Source organism: Rattus rattus, chromosome 3 (genome assembly GCF_011064425.1).
Source record: "Rattus rattus isolate New Zealand chromosome 3, Rrattus_CSIRO_v1, whole genome shotgun sequence".
Lineage (NCBI taxonomy): Eukaryota > Metazoa > Chordata > Mammalia > Rodentia > Muridae > Rattus > Rattus rattus.
In genome coordinates, this window is record NC_046156.1 from 96456781 (window position 1) to 96462796 (window position 6016).

At 40.8% G+C, this 6016-nt stretch overlaps 1 pseudogene; it reads right to left on the reverse strand.

The window, feature by feature from the left end:
• Nucleotides 1–2347: 2347 nt before the first annotated feature.
• LOC116895866 lies at nucleotides 2348–4276 on the reverse strand (annotated as a pseudogene).
• Nucleotides 4277–6016: the final 1740 nt, after the last annotated feature.

The following is a 6016-nucleotide window of genomic DNA, read 5'->3' on the forward strand; positions in this document are numbered from 1 at the left end:
GTCTTAGTTATTGAATAACATTCTCCCACAAATGAGTGGTCTTCCTTGAATAAATAGTCATCTCTGGGATTAAGGCAGAGAAAATATGGCCAAAGCCTGGACTGCCTTAAGTTCCAGGAGGAAGGAAGGTGAACAGTAGAAGCAATTCTGTAAGGGTAGAGGTTAGTGATCGTTTTGGTCTGAGATTTGGAATGACAGTTTTCAGCAGACAGAGATATGGTTTATTTGGGGGTGGAATGGGAAAATAACCTATTTTTAAATTGTTATTAGTTCACAGCTCTAAGTTATATCATGTACATCATATTTGAAAACTGAACTGGTATGTATGTTGAGGGAAATTTTATAATATAAAGTAAAAATTCAGTTAAGAAGTAAATGTTCAAGGGGTTGGGGAGAGGTGTGCAAAAGGCTTATAAGAACCAATAGAAAGCTCTTGATTTGAATGACTTAGCAAGAAATCAAATGAAGATATTGGAATATAATCCCAAAATAAAACAAATATTCATGACAGCAAGTGAGATACAAAAAATAGAGAAGGAACAAATCTTTGTTAGAGAAGAATTGTAGGCGCTGAGTGCCGAGGGAATAGCATAAACAGGAGGTTCACCATCAGCACCCCACAGTGATCACTACTGTAAGCAGGTGCCTTTGTAAGATCAGATGCCAAGGGGCTGGAGGGATGGCTCAGCAGTAACGAGCACTGTCCGTTCTTCCACAGGACCCAGATTCCATTCCCAGCACCCACATGGCCGCTCACAACTGTCTATAACTCCAAGATCTGACACCCTCACACAGATAAACATGCAGACAAAACACTGATGCACATAAAATAGAAAAAAAATTAAATTACAAAACTTAGGGATGCCAAAGCATGAAGGTATTTGCATGATCTTAAGGTATCAGCTGAAACTATGTATTAGTTATGACGTTTTAACATAAGTATATTAACTTTTCCACTATCTGCCTCCATAGTGAACATGGGCTAGACTTGGTGACTTGCTTTTAATAAATATAGAAAGAAAAAAAGAGCAACATCACAGAAAACTGGCAAATATGGCCGTATAAACAGTCATGCTGAGATCATCCCACTGCTGTGAGACAATGTGTTCAGAACCCAAAGTTGACACGACTGTGCCTTGTGACTTACTCATTGTAGCTCCAGGTATACACACAACAAACCTATCTTTTTAAAAAATGATAGCCTGAATGCCTATCAACAGTGGGATTAAAATGAAGTATTCTATTATCTCAGGCAGTGAATCCTGTCTAATGAGCAGAACATGTAAAGTATTGATGTTCTCACTTCAAGGAAATGTTATAAGCCAGCAAGAGAGCCCAGTGAGGAGAAGCATTTGCCCAGTAAATCTGGTAACTTGGGCTTAGTCTCCAGAACCCATGGTGAAAGGAAAGAATTGACTCCTAAAAGTTGTTTCACACACTGAATTTTTTTTAAAAAGGCTTCAAATGTATTTTAATAAGGTGATACTGCATTACTGCTCCACTTCTTAGAAAAATTCAAATTGAAGGTATCAGGAACAAATCATAGTACAGCAATAAAAATGTACAGTGTAGCTACCTAAGGTGGGCAAGACTAAGAGCTACTGTCAGACCTTCAACACACAGCAACCCTGTTCCCAAGACTGTACTTGGCCTATCAAGAAAAGCTGTGGACAACAACATCAGGGACACAGAAGTGTGGTCCTTAACCAAGAAGAAGATGGAGACAGGTTATCACAAGATTTTTAAGATATAATACAATGAAAACCTCTGAGAGAAAATATCTTCCTTAGGACATGAAGGGGTCATATATAAGATATAACAGAACTGTATGTGTGCTGTTACCTCTGTGGACATTTGTCTGAATTCTCATCTGGGAATGAATGGAGGAATTGGGTTAGGTCATTAGAGGATGTTTAGGCTTTGTGGTATATATGGCAGTGTCTCTGGGATTGAGGGGAATAAAGATGAAAAAGTAAAGCATGAGAGAGAGAGAGAGAGAGAGAGAGAGAGAGAGAGAGAGAGAGAGAGAGAGAGAGAGAAATGATCAGGATTAATGGAGCTTTCAGTCCATTTTCCTATGGTTCTCCATGCCCTCAACAATCAATATACTTCAGGAATGTACCAGACAGACTTGATAACGCACTATACCATAGACTTTGATTTGTTAAATACCACTCCTCCCTTGCCCCTCTGCCTTCAAGCCTACTCCCTAGAGTAGTACAAGCAGGGAAGACCTATCTATTAAGAAGAACCCCTAACACTTTTCCAGGGTAGAATTCAGGCTAGTCCAAAAAGGGCCCTTCTTTTAAGGGTTGTAGGAAACTAGACAATGCAACTTTATCTAATATCAGCAGTGTTTATTTGGAGCAAATTCAGCTCCCAGATCTGGATAGTTGAATGTAGGAGGAGTTCCACCAATTGCTCCAATTCCTTATTCCATTGTAGCAGCTTGGCCAAAATGTTCAGTTGTTGGTGGGGTCAATCCAAGGGTTCCATCTGGCATCATAGTGGCAGGTCCTGGAGGAGCTGGAGTACCAGGTGGCACAGGAGCAGGGAGCATGGTGCCTCTATGGTTTAGGCCCATAGCCATTTGGCCCATTCGTATCTCTTGTTCTCTCACATCAGGGAAGGTTCTCTTGGATCCTTCCTGCTGTTGTCACATCATTTCTTCTTGTCACCGCATCTCTTCCTCAAGAGCCTGCATTCCTCTTCCTGCCTGAGTTCTAACTCTTCATTTCTGAACCTCTTGGTTCTGCAGCTCCTCCATTCTTCGAAGCTCTTCTTGGAAGTCTCATCAAATCCTGACTCATTAGCATCACCTGGTACTTATAGTGTGCTGCCTCCATTTCCATCTCCAACTTCTCAGGAGGTTCCTTGATGTTCCAGTCCACTTGGTCCTGCTGTTGCTTCTCCTTCTCAATGAGTGCCTTCCAGCGCATGGTATACTCATACTCAAAGGACCCAGGCTGTGCAAATCTGGGTGGCTGCTCTCTCTCTGTTGTTGTAAAAATATAAAAAATAAAAAAAAGTATGGTTGTCTTTTATCCCCACTAGGTCCGGCACCGCAGTGCTCCAAGGTATCTGCTGAATATCTTAATTCTCAGTCAGCAAAGCCTCTCACCTGCTTTGCTCCATCCCATATCACACTGCTGAAGGCCTCTCTCTGAGCTGTCAGTAATCTCTCTACCTATCTAGTTCCCAAGGCAGGTTTCCATGCCAGAAGCACACATCCCAACTCTGTGATAGCCCAGACCAGTTGCCCCACACTCCATTACACTTAAATCTGCACATGAAAGAACACATAACACAATAACCTTTGGCCCAGTTGATAAGATATAATTGCCCACCTAAACATACAAAGCCCAGTACCATCCATCCCTTAAAAACATTCGTAACAACCTGTAAAGGTACAGCGTGGAATCTTAACATCACCTGCCATATTGTCCTGTCACAGCTTCTCTCCCTCTCCCTCCTGTCTCTTCCTCCTCTGTTCCAGTCTCCTCCTCTTCCTTCAAACTTCTCTCCCGCCCATCCTTCCTTCTCCTCCAATGACAGGCCTCCTTCTATCCTGTACCTGCCCTCACCTGTATTTTACAAATGCAATGGGGAGAAGGTTCTGGTGAAGTCACCTCAGTCCTGAGTACGTGACTAAACAGCTGTCCTTGGGGCAGTGGAATTAGCTTCAAAATATAGATAAATCCAGGACAAACCACAACGTCTCTCTACCTGGCCAAACGCAGAAAAGGCTTCTTCCAGCAGTTCGTTGGACATGTACTGAGGAAGGTTGCAGACTGTAAGGGATGCACTATGACAAGCAAAGCACACTCACAGCTACTTTCCACAGAGTGACATATTGTCCAGCTCCGCTTTGGCAATTTCTGCTAGGGTTCATGTTTCCAAGCAAATATTCTTATCCTTATAAATGAAAACTTCACCTGCTTTTCCATATTTCTCAAAAAGTTTCCTTATCTCTTCCTGTGATGTCAGGGGGAAGATTGCCCACAAAGAAACGGTTATGTTGGGTAAAGGTTTTCTCCCCTGGTTTCCTAAAATTCTTCAGGTCCATAGTCAAGTCTTCATCTGGCTGCTGGCCTGCTGTTCATTTGCAGGTATTGGTGGTGGCTGCTGCTGCTGCTGCTGCTGCTGCTGCTGCTGCTGCTGCTGCTGCTGCTGCTGCTGCTGCTGGTGATGGTGGCACCGCTGGTGGTGATATTGATGGTGCTTCCTTGGAGTACGATTCTGTTTTTTTCAAGTTAAAGGTTTTATTACTCTGCATTTTTACATCCTTGACTTCGATTTGAACACAGCAAAATGTCTGCCTCTCAGTCCTTTCTAATCCCGACTGCCTCTGCTCATAGTTCTTTGCTCAGAGAAAGGGCGACACTGCAAGGCCTCCAAGAAAAGACCTGACGTTTTTTTAAAAAGTGTCTCATAAGATAATGCATAAAGCAAGAAATTAGGCACAAGGAAGTGTATTCCATATAACTTGGTTTATATAGCAACAATGCAGGCAAAGCAGTCTCTGGTGTTAGAAAGATAGTGACCACCTTTGTGAGAGAAGGACTGGTGCCTGAGAGGATGAGAGGAAGCCTTCTGGCCTGCTGGGAGCATTCTTTTCCTGAGCTGCTTGATGCTAATACAAGCATTTGCTTTGTTATAGCTCATCATGCTGTATGTGAGTTTCTTTTTCCTTATGTACATTTTACCAAACAAAAATAAAACACAAAGATTTCTGGCTCTTAGCTAGTTTGGAATGAAAATTGCTGCTGTCCAGCTTACTGGATATTGCCTAATCTCCAAACACTGCAGTTTCTTATCTGTATGGTCAGGTTGCATTATACCAAATCAAAAGACTATCTTGAGTCTCGGGTAAATGAATGAGATAGTTTGGGACAGTAAACAGATAAGCAAAAGGACCATCAAGGGGAATCTACATCTTCTTTGCTGCCCTGTTTCACCGCTGTCTTAAGTTCTACCTTAACTATCTCTTATTTTTCTTATTAGAAGTGTTGAAGTCAAGACAAGGAAGAAAGATGCCATCCATTTTCTGTACATTTGTACAATGCAAAAATTCCTGTGTAAATGAGGCCAAGACTGCCAAAAATATATAATTCATCTGAAACAAATGGAGTCTATGAAGGGATTGGCTTCTGAATGATAACAGAAAATGTAGAATCCCCAAGAGTTAACTAGGACTTGGTTGCAATATTCAAACATAAAGAACATTACATTCAGTAGCATATTTCCTAGTGGTGAATCTAGATGTCCTATAGAAGGTTGCTAGGCACACAGACACGATTCCTAGGTACTTATAATTCTAGAGGCTCTGTTGCTAGTAATAACACACCAATAATAATTAGTATGTACAACATGAAGACTATGATCAGCTAAATTATATTAGTGATATAGATCACATAAGTAGATTTTAGTGGTTCTTGTCATACTTAAAAAAGCATGTGGGTGGATGTTACTCTATTACATGTTAATAAAAATGCCATTATCCATTGTATAATATCATTAATGTGCTGTAAAACTCAAATATAAACAGTAAGATTTACTTTTAAAATGTAGGAAGTCCTTGTTGAATTAAGCAAATAGATAGGTATAATGGGAAGATAAATTCAATTTAGTAAACATCCCAATTTCTTTTCTATTGCTATGATAAAATGACGATCAAAAGCAATGTGGAAAGGAAAATTTATTTCATTAGTGATCTGAATTTTGGTTTATAAACGAAATGAATTACGGTATACATTCAAAAGCATGTGACAGCCATGCTTTGTAATCAAAGAAGCAATGGCTGAGTTCATTAGTAGCTTCTTAAGATGAAGAGTCAACTCCACAAGGCTGCTCTCTGAGCTTCACACATGCATGTCATGTCACATGTATTTATAGGCACATAATGTGTTTTGTGTTTGGTCTCACTTTGTTACCTTGACTTGTCTAAAACTGATTCTGTAGACAAGGCTGGCCCGGAACTCCAGAGATCTGTCTGCTTCTGCCCCTCAAATTTAGG